General features: G+C 42.0%; 1 protein-coding gene and 1 pseudogene across 1 annotated transcript in view; one reads left to right on the top strand and one right to left on the bottom strand.

The window, feature by feature from the left end:
• LOC117517666 (seizure protein 6 homolog) overlaps window positions 1–20,860 on the bottom strand; it is a 480,354-nt gene that overhangs the window by 180,757 nt on the left and 278,737 nt on the right. The gene's annotated exons all lie outside the window — the stretch shown is intronic.
• On the top strand, window positions 16,093–16,211 carry LOC117518012 (annotated as a pseudogene).

The raw sequence follows: 20,860 nt of genomic DNA, 5'->3' as shown, positions 1-20,860 counted from the left end.
TCTCGTCAATAGTTTTACATCCTCATTGAAGACAACTTTGGATGCTGTAGCTCCTCTGAAAAAGAGAGCTTTAAATCAGAAGTGTCTGACTCCGTGGTATAACTCACAAACTCGCAGCTTAAAGCAGATAACCCGTAAGTTGGAGAGGAAATGGCGTCTCACTAATTTAGAAGAGCTTCACTTAGCCTGGAAAAAGAGTTTGTTGCTCTATAAAAAAGCCCTCCGTAAAGCTAGGACATCTTTCTACTCATCACTAATTGAAGAAAATAAGAACAACCCCAGGTTTCTTTTCAGCACTGTAGCCAGGCTGACAAAGAGTCAGAGCTCTATTGAGCTGAGTATTCCATTAACTTTAACTAGTAATGACTTCATGACTTTCTTTGCTAACAAAATTTTGACTATTAGAGAAAAAATTACTCATAACCATCCCAAAGATGTATCGTTATCTTTGGCTGCTTTCAGTGATGCCGGTATTTGGTTAGACTCTTTCTCTCCGATTGTTCTGTCTGAGTTATTTTCATTAGTTACTTCATCCAAACCATCAACATGTTTATTAGACGCCATTCCTGCCAGGCTGCTCAAGGAAGTCCTACCATTATTTAATGCTTCAATCTTAAATATGATCAATCTATCTTTGTTAGTTGGTTATGTACCACAGGCCTTTAAGGTGGCAGTAATTAAACCATTACTTAAAAAGCCATCACTTGACCCAGCTATCTTAGCTAATTATAGGCCAATCTCCAACCTTCCTTTTCTCTCAAAGATTCTTGAGAGGGTAGTTGTAAAACAGCTAACTGATCACCTGCAGAGGAATGGTCTATTTGAAGAGTTTCAGTCAGGTTTTAGAATTCATCATAGTACAGAAACAGCATTAGTGAAGGTTACAAATGATCTTCTTATGGCTTCGGACAGTGGACTTATCTCTGTGCTTGTTCTGTTGGACCTCAGTGCTGCTTTTGATACTGTTGACCATAAAATTTTATTACAGAGATTCGAGCATGTCATAGGTATTAAAGGCACTGCGCTGCGGTGGTTTGAATCATATTTGTCTAATAGATTACAGTTTGTTCATGTAAATGGGGAATCTTCTTCACAGACTAAAGTTAATTATGGAGTTCCACAAGGTTCTGTGCTAGGACCAATTTTATTCACTTTATACATGCTTCCCTTAGGCAGTATTATTAGACGGTATTGCTTAAATTTTCATTGTTACGCAGATGATACCCAGCTTTATCTACCCATGAAGCCAGAGGATACACACCAATTAGCTAAACTGCAGGATTGTCTTACAGACATAAAGACATGGATGACCTCTAATTTCCTGCTTTTAAACTCAGATAAAACTGAAGTTATTGTACTTGGCCCCACAAATCTTAGAAGCATGGTGTCTAACCAGATCGTTACTCTGGATGGCATTTCCCTGATCTCTAGTAATACTGTGAGAAATCTTGGAGTCATTTTTGATCAGGATATGTCATTCAAAGCGCATATTAAACAAATATGTAGGACTGCCTTTTTGCATTTACGCAATATCTCTAAAATCAGAAAGGTCTTGTCTCAGAGTGATGCTGAAAAACTAATTCATGCATTTATTTCCTCTAGGCTGGACTATTGTAATTCAATATTATCAGGTTGTCCTAAAAGTTCCCTAAAAAGCCTTCAGTTGGTTCAGAATGCTGCAGCTAGAGTACTGACGGGGACTAGCAGGAGAGAGCATATCTCACCCGTGTTGGCCTCTCTTCATTGGCTTCCTGTTAATTCTAGAATAGAATTTAAAATTCTTCTTCTTACTTATAAGGTTTTGAATAATCAGGTCCCATCTTATCTTAGGGACCTCATAGTATCATATTACCCCATTAGAGCGCTTCGCTCTCAGACTGCGGGCTTACTTGTAGTTCCTAGGGTTTGTAAGAGTAGAATGGGAGGCAGAGCCTTCAGCTTTCAGGCTCCTCTCCTGTGGAACCAGCTCCCAATTCAGATCAGGGAGACAGATACCCTCTCTACTTTTAAGATTAGGCTTAAAACTTTCCTTTTCGCTAAGGCTTATAGTTAGGGCTGGATCGGGTGACCCTGGACCATCCCTTGGTTATGTTGCTTTAGACGTAGACTGTGGGGGGGTTCCCATGATGCACTGTTTCTTTCTCTTTTTGCTCCGTATGCATCACTCTGCATTTAATCATTAGTGATCAATCTCTGCCCCCCTTCTTGGCATGTCTTTTTCCTGGTTCTTTCCCTCAGCCCCAACCAGTCTCAGCAGAAGACTGCCCCTCCCTGAGCCTGGTTCTGCTGGAGGTTTCTTCCTGTTAAAAGGGAGTTTTTCCTTCCCACTGTGGCCAAGTGCTTGCTCATAGGGGGTCGTTTTGACCGTTGGGGTTTTTCATAATTATTGTATGGCCTTGCCTTACAATATGGAGCGCCTTGGGGCAACTGTTTGTTGTGATTTGGCGCTATATAAGAAAAAAGTTGATTGATTGATTGATTCACAGGATTGCTAAAAAAAGCAGTTTGAACATAATAGTTTTGAGTTTGTAGCATCGACAGCAGATGCTACTATTATTATGAACACCCCCTATTCTACTTTCTTTTTTTTTTATAATAACCCAATTTCCAATTTCCAATGCTTGGTCTTGTTGGATTTGTGAGAATCTACTGAATCTACTGGTACCTTGTTTCCCATGTAACAATAAGAAATATACTCAAAACTTGGATTTATCTTTTTAGTCACATAGCACTACTATTATTCTGAACACTACTGTATGTGCCCTGGGTGACAGTGCACATTCAAAACATTTTTGTTCATATTCTTTTAGGAGCTCTGTAGGAAATTTTAAAACAATGCAAGAATTATTATTATAAGATTGTCCTTTTACAAGGTCCCGTTTCCTTCAAGTGTTCACTTTTTCATTCCAGTGTTCAAATAATACTCTTCTGCAGCCCAATCAAAATGAGAGGACTACTGTGTGGAGGGTCATCTCTTTTCTCCAGCCACCGTCTCTTCAATCAATCCGCTGTAATGAACAGACCATCCTGCAAGGCCAAAGTACAATTGACAGGTCTGGCACTCCACACAAAAGACAGAGAAAATCTCCAAATAACAATTTAAATGAAATGCAACACTTGCAGAACTGAATACCTTAATCTCCTCGTGTTTGCTTTGACCTTTTTTTTAGCGCTGGGAACCTCCAGTGAGATGCAGTGTTAAACTATGATAGCAAACTGCAAGCAGAAGTGAAGATCTATCTTATCACCCTGAAACAGAAAGCAGCCGTGCATGACTTGTATTTGTGACTGGAGTTACTTCTGATATCGGAGAGTTTGTGAAAAACAAAATTTCGCCAGCGTGCACCAATTGTAAAAACCTGTAATGCAAAATATCTTTTGGAAAAAGCTTTCCCCCCACTGCCCCCAATCTATGTGAAAAACACTTTATAAAAAACAGTCATAAATATGCAATCTCCATCCTTATGTGTTTTTAAGTGAAGCGGCCCTCTGCAAAAAGGTGGCTCTGGCTGATAATTCACTGTTGAAAAGATCTAGTTGTGCTTTGCAATAAGTATTAACGGCCGACTCAAAGGAGCCGTTGCTGACGCAGGGATGAGGAGTAATCAAACTGATCCCACTACACTTGGAAACTAAATGACTCTGCTGCAGAGGGCAATAAATCAACAGCTATTGGACTCACCAGTGGCAATATCATCATTACCATGATAAAGGTACTATGGCAAGGAACACTCTGGTATTGTACCTGCAGTGCCTCATCGCCCTCTGTGACTCAGGTTCCTTAAATGTGAATAGGCCTGGGACGCCACATCCAGTTGGTGTTTTTGTGTATCTCCTGATAAATGCATACGCAACAAAAGGTATTCCACTGCTCATTATATGAAAAAGTTATCTCCACTGAACATTCACCTGTTTAAAACAGCCAAGACCAATTTCTGTTTGCCCTGTTGTCGAGCACAATGGATCCCAACCAATCAGAAAAAAAAAACAAAATTGAGTGGTAATGAGGACATGTTGGAGCCAGTGGCCAAACACAATACTGACATACGGTGTCGCATTTTGCATTTAAAACAGTCCATTGTATTCTCCTGAGCAGGCGTAAGGATTAACAGACTATATAATGGTTTTACTGGAATAGCAGACTAAAAAAGTAACTGCTTTCCAGACACAAAGACAAAAAAAATATCGCAATCTGAGTTACTTGCAGCGTTACATTCAAAAATTAGCACTGGAAAGGAACAATGTTTGGCCAGTGCATGTGCAGACCCTATTTTTTTTTTTTTTAATATGCAGTGCAGTCTCAGTTAATTCAATTTGTGTTTTGAAATGTTTCAACTCCAAATTCACTGTAACATTTTGAAGCATTTGTTTTGAATCAGTTTGGGCCCCTTCACACATAGTACAAATAAGAAGGAATCAGGGCGAATCACGGCGAAATAGCCCGAATGAGCAAACCACAAAAACATAGAGCCGACAGGGACACATGGCTGGGCAGGTGTTAATGATCCCGGTGCGACGGGTTTGTGCATGTGCAAGAGCGAGCAGCTGCAAACACCGCAATGTCCAATATTTAATCCGTCTTATCCAGCGGACAATACAAGTATGATCCCTCTGTGCCTCTGTATATGACTCATGATCACAGATGTATGGTCATGAAATGACATGAACTGTCATGAGCACTGTGCTCTCATTGTGTCTTATTATGTGCTGCCGGGTATATAAATAATTACTACAATCACCGGACACTGATAGATTAGCTATTGGTGTATAATTCATGAAAATCACTGGGTTGATATAAATAATAAATAAAATGGGACCAATACCAATATGAGCCTTTCATGAACACATTGGTATTGCCATTATTTTTGTCAATATGAAAACTTTTATTTTCCCAAATAAACAATGCAGAAAAAAAACACTTTAGCTATTGGAAATGGTGTTGTTATGTAGTTTATCCAACAGAATGTGATCTGACAAAATTGTTTACTATACTGTCAAGCATGGCTGGAGCTTCCATCACCCCTTGGTCACATTAGCTGCAAGAGACATAAACAAAGCAACAGCTGCCATTCATTGTCAATCAGAGTGGGCATTTACAACAAAAGACAAGTGGTTGTTATGCCACCAGCTAGATAGATGAGAAGCTGATTTTATGCAAATACTAAGCAATGCTGCATGATGATTGTTAATGTGAGTGAAGGCAGCGTGCTATAAATCATTTTTATATTTAGATTGGCAGATATATCTGTGCTGAAAACTTTTCAACTCACATCCGAAAGGACTGATCTGCTGTGGCGACCCCGAACGGATACAGCCGAAAGAAGAAGAAGATCCGTGTCTGTATCAGCCACCTAAAAAAAATCTACAACAGTCAGGCTCTACTCTGGAACAATATTTGAAACAGGTCTGAAATATTCCACAATTTTATTTAGCCAATTTGTACTATTGACAAAAAGTTTTGGCATTATCCCAGTCCACACATTCTATCTATTCTTTAATTCAGATTTTTCTTTTTCCCATTGTATTGAATATTTTGTCCGATATTTAAAATATATAAAAGTAGTGAGGTCTTCCCTTTGGTACAGACTTCAAACAGTGTTCAAGGTTTTCCCAGCCTGTCCCACTGATCACTGGGCAAGAGGCACCGTACACCGGCCTCCAGCCTATCACAGGGCTGACACACATAGACAAGCTCATTCAAACCTACGGTCAATTTAAAGTTTCCAATTCACCTAATCTGCATGTCTGTGAAAGTGGGAGGAAGCTGAAGCACCCAGAGGGAACCCACGCAAACATGGGTAGAAGATACAAAGTCCACAAAGTCCACACAGAGAAGACCAGGTTGTAAGCAAATCTGGGAGTTTCTCCCTGTGAGACAACAGTGCTAGTGTAACAGAGTTAATGCTGTATGTTAATTCCACTTGCGATTTTTTATTTTATTTTCTTAAACACTTGTGCAATGGTGGCTCCAGGTTGTCCTCTAGTGACAGAGTATATAAGTGCAACTGGTAGCCTTTACCAATTTATATAAATTGCTACTGCTACTCTGTGAACCTAGGAATGCACAGACACAGGTCGTAATAAGACCGAAACGAGTAGTTGCTGGAATTTAACATGCTAAAAATAATGCTTAATGGCTGTCTGGTGAGGGTGGCAGAGAAGAGAACACGAGACAAATTGCTGGACATTATGGATGATGCCAGTCACCCTCTGCAAACTGTCATCAGCAACCAGAGGAGCCTCTTCAGCCACAGACTGCTCCTTCCCAAGTGCAGGAGCAACAGACTGAAAAACTGCTTTGTCCCAATTGATTGGTATGTCTGGTATTTATATTGTGTATTTGTATTTATATTTACCTCCGCCAAGGAGGTTATGTTTGTATGTCTGTCTGTTTGTCTGTTTGTCAGCAGGATAACTCAGAAAGTTTTGAATGGATTTTGATGAAATTTTGTGGAGTGGTTGGAAATGACAAGAGGAACAAGTGATTACATTTTAGTGGTGATCCAGATCATGATCCAAATCCAGGAATTTTTTAAAGGATTCTTCACCATTGTGCAAGATAGGGGGAATTTTGACATTCTAGTTTGTAACTCCACAAAAACAAGGCAGAAAAGCTTGAAAAAAAATTAGGGTGTAACATAGTCAAATGTTCTATCAAACAACAAAGTTTGGTGATGATCGGATCCGGATTCCGGATCTGGTGATCCAGAATATGCAAAAATATAGGGAAAATAGAAAATGTGTCAGTGTGAGGTGACAAATGAAGCTAGAGGTGCACAACTAACACCAAATTGTAGCTGAATCTTTACTGATTCAGTAAGGTGTCATCAGATTTGATGTAGCTTCAAATGTTATGGAGCTAGATCCAGAAGAAAACCGCCATTACCCAAAAATCGTTTTTATACAATAACGTTTGAACTAACAAAGACATAAAAGTGATTCCAAGTTCTAGTGGTATGATGTCAAATACGAGGTCTGTCAATAAAGTATAGGTCCTTTTTATTTTTTTCAACAACTATATGGATTTCATTCATATGTTTTTACGTCAGACATGCTTGAACCCTCGTGCGCATGCGTGAGTTTTTCCACACCTGTCGGTGACGTCATTCGCCTGTGAGCACTCCTTGTGGGAGGAGTCGTCCAGCCCCTCGTCGGAATTCCTTTGTCTGAGAAGTTGCTGAGAGACTGGCGCTTTGTTTGATCAAAATTTTTTCTAAACCTGTGAGGCACATCGAAGTGGACACGGTTCAAAAAATTGAGCTGGTTTTCGGTGAAAATTTTAACGGCTGATGAGAGATTTTGAGGTGATTCTGTCACTTTAAGGACTTCCCATGGAGCGGGACGTCACGCAGCGCTCCCAGGCACCGTTGTCAGCCTGTTTCAAGCTGAAAACCTTCACATTTCAGGCTCTATTGATCCAGGACATCATGAGAGAACAGAGAAGTTTCAGAAGAAGTCAGTTTCAGCATTTTATCCGGATATTCCACTGTTAAAGGAGATTTTTTTAATGAAAGACGTGCGGACGGATTGCAGCGTCGGCTCGCAGCCGCCGTGACGCTCCGCCACAGGAAAAACACCTCTGTTGGAAGCCTTAAGGACAAGTTGGAACATGTCCAGCTGTTAAACAATTTCTCAGATACTCACTCCACTGAAAGCCATCAAAAGTCGCCTGGATTTTACAAATGGTTATCAACACGGAGGTGTTTTTCCTGTGCCGCCGCACCGCGCTGGCTGCGTCCTGACGCACGGACCCGTCCGCACATCTTTCATTAAAAAAATCCTTCCACAAGGAGTGCTCACAGACAAATGACGTCACCGACAGGCGTGGAAAAACTCACGCATGCGCACGAGGGTTCAAGCATGTCTGACGTAAAAACATATGAATGAAATCCATATAGTTTTTGAAAAAAATAAAAAGGATATATACTTTATTGACAGACCTTGTATACAGGAAAGAAAAGTGTATGTATCATAGTTTTGGTTGTAACACTGAATTGTTGAATAGATCACTGTGCCAACGAGGGAATCTCTTTAGGGTCAATGACCCTATGGCCTTGGCGGAGGTTTGCACTCTCTGAGTGCTTCAAGTTACAAGCTGATTTTCTTTTTTCTTTTCACTTTTGATATTCTGTGTGCTTCTTACCCTATGTGCTGCAATACAATGTTGCTGGAACCTCAATTTTCCTGAGGGAGTGTTCCCAAGGGATCAATAAATTTCTATCTAACTAATGTAAAACTGAATAATGTGTAATGTAACTATCTTAGCTCCAGTGTTAAATATACATACCCTTTTTCTTAAAGTGCTGTTTGAGCCGTCCCAGTGAGCCCATTGTAGGACTGACCAGTATTTACTCTGTTGCATACAGGTATTGTGTTATGAATTATTCAAGCCATCATTTTACCAACACTTCTGTATGGCTCTGAAACGTGGACTACCTATCGTTATCAAGTGAAACAACTCGAGAAATTCCACCAAAGATATCTTCGGACAGTCATGAATGTGAAATGGTATGATTGTGTCGCCAGTGCTGTGCTTCTTAACCGAGCTTGCCTGACAAGTACTGAGGCTATGTTACACCAAAACAGACTGAGATGGCACGTACATGTGGTGAGAATGGATGTGCAACATCTTCCAAAACAACTTCTCTTCACTCAACTTTCTATTGGATCACGTTGTGTTGACGCTCCTAAGAAGAGGTACAAGGACGTCTTTGAAAGAAGTTTTAAAGACTGCAAGATTGTTTGACTGAGCTACAGCCCCAGCAGATAGATTGATTTGGAGGAGAACGGTTTGTGATGGCATCAAGACCTTTGAGACCAATAGACGGAAAGCTGAAGAGGAAAGACGCGCAAGACTGAAAGCTGCTGAAGCTCTGAAACAGTTGACAGCCTCCTAGTTAGATGCTTGGATGAATTCTTTCTGGACTGCCATGCTCGTGTCGAGTGGCAGTGATGCTATATTATGACATGCCACAGCGCTGTCTGAGCCGTCCCAGTCAGCCCATTGTAGGACTGACCAGAATTGACTCTGTTCCATACAGAATAAACTTCCCGGCACAGAGACTGTTCTGCCTCCTGTTCACCTCTTTAGAAATTCACAACGCAGAGCCGAAGGGTTGACTGAACCAGCCAGTTGTAGTGCAGTGCAACTGAGCCCCGGTTACATTAACCACTAAGTCACTGTGCTGCTCCCCCAGAATAATTTTAAAGGTAATTTTTTGTAATTTTTAATTGTTCTAGAATCATTTTTAAAGTAACCTTTCCAATAATGCGATTAACAAAAGGCATTACCATATTAGTGACCATTACCTAAAATATTATCTTCTCTTCCAGAAGTTTCTTGGCAGATAAGAGGCAACGCAAGAAGCCTTATGCATTTGAAAGATGGTCGTTGGAGAATTTCCAACAAGTCAGCTTTACCTTTTCAGGAGCCTCGTGGGCATTGACATCAGTTTACTTGCCGTGGTCTGTAGTTTAGCATAGATTTAAATTCATACATTGCTGACTGCAACTCATATTTTCTCCCCACATGTGACTTTGCTCTCCCGTCCTCACGATGACACTGAAAGAGTCAGAGAGAACACAGCCTTCTTCCAGAACCAGACTTCTCTCTTTATGACAGCTAGCTGGGTGCAGGAGCAATTAGTGTCACCTGAAAGCTTTTGTCTCATGATACTCGGCCCCATGAAAACTCATCTGTGCAAAGCCCTGACACCCTAAAAAGCTCATCAAGACCAAACTGTCCTCTTTAATATCCTGCCGTACACCCCCAAGGCACAACGTGATAAAGGCTTCCTTCTGCCTCCTCTCAAGTTGATTAAAGGCAGCTAGGCTCCTGTGGACTCCATTACACAGTCAGCCTCTGTTTCCCTGGGACAAGTCAACCACTCATTGTGTGGTTTGTGCTGCTGGGAGAACTAAGTCACACAATGGCCAAAAAACCCCCAAAAAAACAAATAAGAAAAAACAAGAGAGCACTTATGTCGCAAGCATCCCCTACCAGCAATTTATACTATGTTCTTGGCATTTCACTGGCTTAGTACTGGCTTGATTACTTTGGTTGATGAAAAAGATATTGACTGAAGTAATGCGTCTTGTATTCTGATACCATATTTGAAAAAAAAAAAAAACAGCTGTGCAGCTAACCTAACTACCCCACCACATTGGTATTTGAAGACACTGTAGTCCTACACAGGCCTTGAGGCATATTGGATTAAGGACTCTGTCCCTGTGAATAACAGGTCTGTGACTCCCCTTGGACTGGATTCCAGTCCATTACAGGTTAACTTTTCCAATTCACCTAACGTCCATGTCTGTGGAAGTAGTAGGAAACCCGAGCACCCAGAGGGAACCGACAAAAACACGGGGAGAATGTGTAAACTCTGCACAGAAGATCCCAGGACCTTGTCGCTGTGAGGCAACAGTGCTAACCACTAAGCTGCCATGCTGCCCTAAATAATAATTTTTAAAAAAATATTTTAAAAACCATTTGATCCAACATTCCATACCAGGTCAGCAAAGTGGATTAGTGATTAGCAGTGTTGGCTCACAGCGTAAAGGTGCTGGGATAGATTGCTACTTAGTCTGAATATGAATGTCTGTTCATATGTGGCCTACTGGTGGTTGGCTCTCACTGCGGTATTGTATCACTTCCTGTTCCGGAGCACAGCGGTGTTTTGCTGTATCTGTTAGCTGTTTAATCTGCGCAGTTAGATTGATCTAGTTACCTAGATAACGATTTGTTTCCCAGTGTAATCTTCACGTGCCTTAACTAAAGCACTCCCTCTGCTGAATCACCTCTAAATTATTTACACATTATTCACTTTGTGTGTTTTTAGGAATCCGCTAGCTTAGCGCAGCTACTAACTCTTAGCCGGTTTAGCATGGCGGCTTCTCCTGTCTCTCCCGCACTTTTCTGCTCTGGGTGTGAAATGTTTAGTTATTCCTCGGCCTCCATTAGCAGTAATGGTACTTGTAATAAGTGTAGCTTATTCGTAGCTTTGGAGGCCAGGCTGGGTGAATTGGAGACTCGGCTCCGCACCATGGAAAACTCTACAGCTAGCCAGGCCCCTGTAGTCGGTGCGGACCAAGGTAGCTTAGCCGCCGTTAGTTTCCCTCTGGCAGATCCCGAGCAGCTGGGAAAGCAGGCCGACTGGGTGACTGTGAGGAGGAAGCGTAGTTCTAAACAGAAGCCCCGTGTACACCACCAACCCGTTCACATTTCTAACCGTTTTTCCCCACTCGGCGACACACCCGCTGAGGATCAAACTCTGGTTATTGGCGACTCTGTTTTGAGAAATGTGAAGTTAGCGACACCAGCAACCATAGTCAGTTGTCTTCCGGGGGCCAGAGCAGGTGACACTGAAGGAAATTTTAGCCGCATGTTCTCCCTGAATTGCTGGCTGTCTGAGTGGTGTCCAAAAAATGAGGTGGGCTTCATAGATAATTGGCAAAGCTTCTGGGGAAAACCTGGTCTTGTTAGGAGAGACGGCATCCATCCCACATTGGATGGAGCAGCTCTCATTTCTAGAAATCTGGCCAATTTTCTTAAATCCTCCAAACCGTGACTATCCAGGGTTGGGACCAGGAAGCAGAGTTGTAGTCTTACACACGTCTCTGCAGCTTCTCTCCCCCTGCCATCCCCTCATTACCCCATCCCCGTAGAGACGGTGCCTGCTCCCAGACCACCAATAACCAGCAAAAATCTATTTAAGCATAAAAATTCAAAAAGAAAAAATAATATAGCACCTTCAACTGCACCACAGACTAAAACAGTTAAATGTGGTCTATTAAACATTAGGTCTCTCTCTTCTAAGTCCCTGTTAGTAAATGATATAATAATTGATCAACATATTGATTTATTCTGCCTTACAGAAACCTGGTTACAGCAGGATGAATATGTTAGTTTAAATGAGTCAACACCCCCGAGTCACACTAACTGCCAGAATGCTCGTAGCATGGGCCGAGGCAGAGGATTAGCAGCAATCTTCCATTCAAGCTTATTAATTAATCAAAAACCCAGACAGAGCTTTAATTCATTTGAAAGATTGACTCTTAGTCTTGTCCATCCAAATTGGAAGTCCCAAAAACCAGTTTTATTTGTTATTATCTATCGTCCACCTGGTCGTTACTGTGAGTTTCTCTGTGAATTTTCAGACCTTTTGTCTGACTTAGTGCTTAGCTCAGATAAGATAATTATAGTGGGCGATTTTAACATCCACACAGATGCTGAGAATGACAGCCTCAACACTGCATTTAATCTATTATTAGACTCAATTGGTTTTGCTCAAAATGTAAATGAGTCCACCCACCACTTTAATCATATCTTAGATCTTGTTCTGACTTATGGTATGGAAATAGAAGACTTAACAGTATTCCCTGAAAACTCCCTTCTGTCTGATCATTTCTTAATAACATTTACATTTACTCTGATGGACTACCCAGCAGTGGGGAATAAGTTTACACTAGAAGTCTTTCAGAAAGCGCTGTAACTAGGTTTAAGGATATGATTCCTTCTTTATGTTCTCTAATGCCATATACCAACACAGTGCAGAGTAGCTACCTAAACTATGTAAGTGAGATAGAGTATCTCGTCAATAGTTTTACATCCTCATTGAAGACAACTCTGGATGCTGTAGCTCCTCTGAAAAAGAGAGCTTTAAATCAGAAGTGCCTGACTCCGTGGTATAACTCACAAACTCGCAGCTTAAAGCAGATAACCCGTAAGTTGGAGAGGAAATGGCGTCTCACTAATTTAGAAGATCTTCATTTAGCCTGGAAAAAGAGTCTGTTGCTCTATAAAAAAGCCCTCCGTAAAGCTAGGACATCTTACTTCTCATCACTAATTGAAGAAAATAAGAACAACCCCAGGTTTCTTTTCAGCACTGTAGCCAGGCTGACAAAGAGTCAGAGCTCTATTGAGCCGAGTATTCCTTTAACTTTAACTAGTAATGACTTCATGACTTTCTTTGCTAATAAAATTTTGACTATTAGAGAAAAAATTACTCATAACCATCCCAAAGATGTATCGTTATCTTTGGCTGCTTTCAGTGATGCCGGTATTTGGTTAGACTCTTTCTCTCAGATTGTTCTGTCTGAGTTATTTTCATTAGTTACTTCATCCAAACCATCAACATGTCTATTAGACCCCATTCCTACCAGGCTGCTCAAGGAAGCCCTACCATTATTTAATGCTTCGATCTTAAATATGATCAATCTATCTTTATTAGTTGGCTATGTACCACAGGCTTTTAAGGTGGCAGTAATTAAACCATTACTTAAAAAGCCATCACTTGACCCAGCTATCTTAGCTAATTATAGGCCAATCTCCAACCTTCCTTTTCTCTCAAAAATTGTACAACAGCTAACTGATCATCTGCAGAGGAATGGTCTATTTGAAGAGTTTCAGTCAGGTTTTAGAATTCATCATAGTACAGAAACAGCATTAGTGAAGGTTACAAATGATCTTCTTATGGCCTCAGACAGTGGACTCATCTCTGTGCTTGTTCTGTTAGACCTCAGTGCTGCTTTTGATACTGTTGACCATAAAATTTTATTACAGAGATTAGAGCATGCCATAGGTATTAAAGGCACTGTGCTGCGGTGGTTTGAATCATATTTATCTAATAGATTACAATTTGTTCATGTAAATGGGGAATCTTCTTCTCAGACTAAGGTTAATTATGGAGTTCCACAAGGTTCTGTGCTAGGACCAATTTTATTCACTTTATACATGCTTCCCTTAGGCAGTATTATTAGACGGCATTGCTTAAATTTTCATTGTTACGCAGATGATACCCAGCTTTATCTATCCATGAAGCCAGAGGACACACACCAATTAGCTAAACTGCAGGATTGTCTTACAGACATAAAGACATGGATGACCTCTAATTTCCTGCTTTTAAACTCAGATAAAACTGAAGTTATTGTACTTGGCCCCACAAATCTTAGAAACATGGTGTCTAACCAGATCCTTACTCTGGATGGCATTACCCTGACCTCTAGTAATACTGTGAGAAATCTTGGAGTCATTTTTGATCAGGATATGTCATTCAAAGCGCATATTAAACAAATATGTAGGACTGCTTTTTTGCATTTATGCAATATCTCTAAAATCAGAAAGGTCTTGTCTCAGAGTGATGCTGAAAAACTAATTCATGCATTTATTTCCTCTAGGCTGGACTATTGTAATTCATTATTATCAGGTTGTCCTAAAAGTTCCCTAAAAAGCCTTCAGTTAATTCAAAATGCTGCAGCTAGAGTACTGACGGGGACTAGAAGGAGAGAGCATATCTCACCCATATTGGCCTCTCTTCATTGGCTTCCTGTTAATTCTAGAATAGAATTTAAAATTCTTCTTCTTACTTATAAGGTTTTGAATAATCAGGTCCCATCTTATCTTAGGGACCTCATAGTACCATATCACCCCAATAGAGCGCTTCGCTCTCAGACTGCAGGCTTACTTGCAGTTCCTAGGGTTTGTAAGAGTAGAATGGGAGGCAGAGCCTTCAGCTTTCAGGCTCCTCTCCTGTGGAACCAGCTCCCAATTCAGATCAGGGAGACAGACACCCTCTCTACTTTTAAGATTAGGCTTAAAACTTTCCTTTTTGCTAAAGCTTATAGTTAGGGCTGGATCAGGTGACCCTGAACCATCCCTTAGTTATGCTGCTATAGACGTAGACTGCTGGGGGGTTCCCATGATGCACTGTTTCTTTCTCTTTTTGCTCTGTATGCACCACTCTGCATTTAATCATTAGTGATCGATCTCTGCTCCCCTCCACAGCATGTCTTTTTCCTGGTTCTCTCCCTCAGCCCCAACCAGTCCCAGCAGAAGACTGCCCCTCCCTGAGCCTGGTTCTGCTGGAGGTTTCTTCCTGTTAAAAGGGAGTTTTTCCTTCCCACTGTAGCCAAGTGCTTGCTCACAGGGGGTCGTTTTTGACCGTTGGGGTTTTACATAATTATTGTATGGCCTTGCCTTACAATATAAAGCGCCTTGGGGCAACTGTTTGTTGTGATTTGGCGCTATATAAAAAAATTGATTGATTGATTGATTGATTTTGTGCTCTCCCCGCTCCCCCCATAACACATGTGGTGTGTGTGTGGAGGGGGAGCACACTTGCATAAAATTCTGACATGTATGTACAGATGGGGAGCAGCCAGCCAGAGCACACACAGCACGGTGAGGCACCTGTCAGCTGATCACATTAAAAACATAAAGACCACCACCAGGACAGGTACAGAAATAATTACTACAATACCTACCTATGCAATTACATAACAAATAACTAAAATGAATGACTATATAACACAGAAACAGAGAGTGACATGTTGGTTGCTAAACGGACAGGGGAGTGTGGCTGGCTGCCAACAGCAACAGCTGTTGAGATCTCCGGTTCTGAATATCACAGCTGCAGAACATGTACCGTGTTTTGACAGACATGACCTTACAACTGTCCACCTTGAGGTGTGTGTGTGTGTGCTTGCTGTTGTCATGTGGAAATATATAAAACATATATCGCTTTTGCGACAGGCTGTCCCAGGTGAAACAGACCATCAGATCACATGGACACGCAGCAGGCAATCTGAATGTCACATCTGTCTGACAGGACACGCATGTTGGGCCAGACGCGCGCTGGCCCAGACCAACACGCATGTCCTGTGCACGGTGCACCATAGGATTATATGACAATCCAACAGTGCGACAAATACGCCACTTTCAGTCGCGTATCACCAAAAATACACCGTAAAAACATTTTTCGGTTATTACAGTGCTTTTTTGAAGTAATTAAAGACGACGAAAACGTCCCTTTCTATACATCGCCTAATTTCTCTCTTTTTAAAAAAATACATTTATCTCCTTGTTGATTTTAAGATTTTTACACTCCTGTTGTAAGACAGCGACTGTTGTGCAGTGGTAAAGTTTCCATCTGTTAATCAGAGCTTTTGTAAATTGCACATTCAAATCCTGCGAGTGGCATTTATTTTTTATTTAACCAGGGTTATTTAACCTCAGGGTTCTGTATTGGGTCCCCTTTCTTTTATTATTTATATTGACCCAGTAATTTTCACTAATTATAAACCAACATCTCATCTACCCGCAGCCGATCTGCTCTGTGTCAGCCTGATCCCATCAGACCTCAGAAGCTAAGCAGTGAGGGACCTGGTTAGTACTTGGATGGGAGACCTCTTTGGAACACCAGCAGCTGCGTGTGTTTCTCCAGGCAAAAAACTGGAGTTGCATCAGGAAGGGCATCCGGCGTAAAACTTGTGCCAAGTACCAATGCGGCTCTGGTTGTATCCGCTGTGGTGACCCCGAACACAAAACGGGAGCAGCCAAATGGACAATAACATACACCAACATCTCATCTACCAGTGTCCAGTGTTTGACGTAATTACTTTTATACCCGCTGGACATAATAAGACATAATGAGAGCGCACTGGTTCATTCATGTCATTTCATGACTGTATATCTGTGACCACAGGTCATATACAGAGGCACAGAGGCATCATACTTTTATTGTCCGCTCGATAAGAGGGATTACATATTGGACCTTGTGGTGTTTTTCTATGGTGTGTAGGTTTTTTTTTTTTCATCTCCACATCAGCGCGTGATGTGGTTCCACATGCTCCAGCTAGTTTTTATTTTAAAATTTTATTTATTTTAGAAATTAAGTTAGCTGGGATAATATTTTGAGCCGAGACAGAGGAAATGGAACTAAGACTCACCCCTAACTCTGATTTTGGCTGCATGGTGGCACCACTGGCTTGACAATTGGATATTAAATGTCCACAGTAATAGCAGAGGCCGTCCTCATGGCGGCACTGTCACTCTACTGGTGACAGGCGCGTGCACCCTAAGTGCATGGGCTCTTCAGTACTGTGCGGAGGAGGATCAGGCCAAGTGTGAGGGGAGGAGGAGGAACGGCTCGAAGGTGTGCCTGATCGGTGATCCGGATGACGACTTCCACGGCAAGGACAATCCAGCAGGCGTCTGTTGGCGCGAATGGCCAGCACTATCAATTTGTCCAGGTCGTCCGGCAAGTGAGTTGATGTCGAGTTGACGTCGAGTAGAGCCGCCGGGTTCCATTCACTTTTAGCTGCTAGGATACAGATGTCTATGGCATAGTTGGTGACCCAGCGGCTGCCCTGTTTCATCCTCATCCTCCCAGCCCCGTGCTGGAACACTTGTTTGAGAGCATTGGTAAGCACCGGGAGAGAAGCACAGGTGGGTGATCGACGACCCCACTCAGCCGTGGCTCATACAGCCACTCGACCGGACAGGTGAATGATCATATATGCTATTTTTGTTCTATTGGTTGGAAACAGTGATGACATCAACTCAAAGTGCAGTTTACACTGAGTGATGAATGGTCTGACATCACGGGTTTCACCTGAGAAGCATTCAGGCACGACAACTGATTGCAAACCACAGGCGCTGGTACGGAAGCCGGTGAGGCTGCTGACGGCGGCTGTGGGGGTATGCTAGAATCACCGGTAGCCTGAAGACTGAGTCTCATCAGTAACTGGCTCATCTGTGCGCTTACTGACGACATGAAGGCGTCCTGGCATTTGACAAATTCGCTAAACCCGGAACTGAGTGTAACTAGCTGGTTCTCCTGCTGCATGAGCTGCTGACTGTGGTGGCGTACTGCTATATCCATCATTAGCCAGATTGATCTGACAGGCAGGTTTGTTAGGACACAGATATGAGGCTCACACAAACAGCTCTGGTTGTAGAAAGACTTTAGTGGTGAGGATAGCAGTGGTCGGTACACAGGAAGGCAGTCCAAAAAACACAGCAGCAGTACAACAATCATCAGGCTTAGGCAAGGTTGAAACAGCCGGGCAGGAGGTCGAGAATACAATGAGCCAGGCAGGACTATGGAACACAAAATCAAGGCACAAGGCGCATCAATCTGGTGAGGAACAAATACAACCAGTGATCTTAAATAACCCCAGGTGACAGTCAGCAGAGAGAGAGAGAGAGAGAGAGAGAGAGAGAGAGAGAGAGAGAGAGAGAGAGAGAGAGAGAGAGAAGCCAGCACTAAAAACCAAGAGACAAACAAGAAAGAAAGCGACAGACAGACCCAAGCAGAAAAACCCCAACAAGAAAATTAGCACACAGATAAGCAATGCATGAACAAACGGGCAAAAAAACAAAACAGAAAACCAAACATAATATCAAATCCTGACAGGTAGTTTTGTGTTCCAATTTTAAAGCTGGAAGGGTTCAAATTTAAGGAGACCAAATATTGACGTACCATTCTGAAAATCTCATTTAAGGTAGGAATATGAAAAAGAGCTTACTGACAAGCAAACTAACACTGCCGGGGGATACTAAATTGCACAGGTGTGCCTTAGACTGCCCACAATAAAAGGCCACTCTGAAAGGTGCAGTTTTATCACACAGCACAATGCCACAGATGTCGCAAGATTTGAGGGAGCGTGCAATTGGCATGCTGACAGCAGGAATGTCAACCAGAGCTGTTGCTCGTGTATTGAATGTTCATTTCTCTACCATAAGCCGTCTCCAAAGGCGTTTCAGAGAATTTGGCAGTACATCCAACCAGTCTCACAACCGCAGACTACGTGTAACCACACCAGCCCAGGACCTCCACATCCAGCATATTCACCTCCAAGATTGTCTGAGACCAGCCACTGGACAGCTGCTGAAACAATCGGTTTGCATAACCAAAGAATTTCTGCACAAACTGTCAGAAACTGTCTCAGGGAAGCTCATCTGCATGCTCGTCGTCCTCATCGGGGTCTCGACCTGACTCCAGTTCGTCGTCGTAACCGACTTGAGTGGGCAAATGCTCACATTCGCTGGCGTTTGGCACGTTGGAGAGGTGTTCTCTTCACGGATGAATCCCGGTTCACATTGTTCAGGGCAGAAGGCAGACAGCGTGTGTGGCATCGTGTGGGTGAGCGGTTTTCTGATGTCATTGTTGTGGATCGAGTGGCCCATGGTGGCGGTGGGGTTATGGTATGGGCAGGCGTCTGTTATGGACGAAGAACACAGGTGCATTTTATTGATGGCATTTTGAATGCACAGAGATACCGTGATGAGATCCTGAGGCCCATTGTTGTGACATACATCCTAGAACATCACCTCATGTTTCAGCAGGATAATGCACAGCCCCATGTTGCAAGGATCTGTACACAATTCTTGGAAGCTGAAAATGTCCCAGTTCTTGCATGGCCGGAATACTCACCAGACATGTCACCCATTGAGCATGTTTGGGATGCTCTGGACCGGCGTATACGACAGCGTGTACTAGTTCCTGCCAATATCCAGCAACTTCGCACAGCCATTGAACAGGAGTGGACCAACATTCCACAGGCCACAATTGACAACCTGATCAACTCTATGCGAAGGAGATGTGTTGCACTGCATGAGGCAAATGGTGGTCACACCAGATACTGACTGGTATCCCCCCCAATAAAACAAAACTGGCACACCTGTGCACTAATCATGGTGTCTAATCAGCATCTTGATATGGCACACCTGTGAGGTGGGATGGATTATCTCAGCAAAGGAGAAGTGCTCACTATCACAGATTTAGACTGGTTTGTGAACAATATTTGAGGGAAATGGTGATATTGTGTATGTGGAAAAAGTTTTAGATCTTTGAGTTCATCTCATACAAAATGGGAGCAAAACCAAAAGTGTTGCGTTTATATTTTTGTTGAGTGTATATATATATAGGGTGTAGGCATATATATATATATATATATATATATATATATATATATATATATATATATATATATATATATATATATATATATATATATATATATGCCTACACCCTTTCAGCCGCACTAAACTGTAAAATTGTTAATGAGTTTTATTGTTTTACAAGATTTTTTTAATTATGTGTGTGTGCTGAATAAACCCATTCACTCATTCATTCAATACATGGTACATGGGTAGAGAAAATGAATGAATGAATGAATGGAGAACCCCACATTTGAGTGGGGACTTCTGTTTGTGTAATTAGTGTATGAGTGGTCACTGAACAATAAGAAAATGAATTTAATTCACTTCCTCATCAGTCATAGTCTACCAGGGTCAATGCCATGTGTGTTTTGGCTCTTTTGTTAGAAATACTGGAATTAAAATGAGAACACGTGGATCAATAGAGCAATTCAGCGAGTGCTCAGAGAAGCCTCTGTGTCAAGTATTGCTGCTGCTTATTAACATGACTATTGACTGGAGTCAGGAGAGTGCAGTCGCAGCGGCGGCATCAAACACCAATCGTTAACCCTGAAGCCAGGGTTGGCTATAAACATGTGGCAGGCTCTGTAATGTCTCTATCTGTAAAGGGGCATTTCTTCTCATTGACAAACAGGACTTCATCACATGATGTAGCCTTGATTTTATTAATCGCTTGTGATTTGTTTGCTGAAGAACAAAAATGATGACATAACTGAGCTCCAGGGTCTTGTTTATTTTTCCACTGGTTGCACGAACTGCTTTATTTTTGCTGTTGGTTTTTTTGTTTTCATATTATGAATGATATAACAGCTGAGTGGATCCTTGTCATTTGATTGGTGCTTTGTATGTCACATGACATGGATTATTTGACCCATTACACTGAGCGTGCAGTTTGGTTCCATTTGCTGTGCAAATTTGGTGCCATACGTTTTTGTACCATTGCACACTGTGCACCCCGCCCACACACACTAGTGGGGGCGGCGTTTAGCTAAACATGGCAACATGAAAACTTTTTTTTTTGGAAGTACACAAAGTCAGTGCACGGCATCACAGACTACATCATCAGAATTGTTTTTGAATGATCTAATTGTTTTTCCGAGTTGACTGAGAATAATTTTGGACCCCTATTTAAAGTTTGTG

Source organism: Thalassophryne amazonica, chromosome 9 (genome assembly GCF_902500255.1).
Source record: "Thalassophryne amazonica chromosome 9, fThaAma1.1, whole genome shotgun sequence".
Lineage (NCBI taxonomy): Eukaryota > Metazoa > Chordata > Actinopteri > Batrachoidiformes > Batrachoididae > Thalassophryne > Thalassophryne amazonica.
Note: the sequence above shows the minus strand (reverse complement) of the source record. Positions and strands in the feature narration are given on the sequence as shown.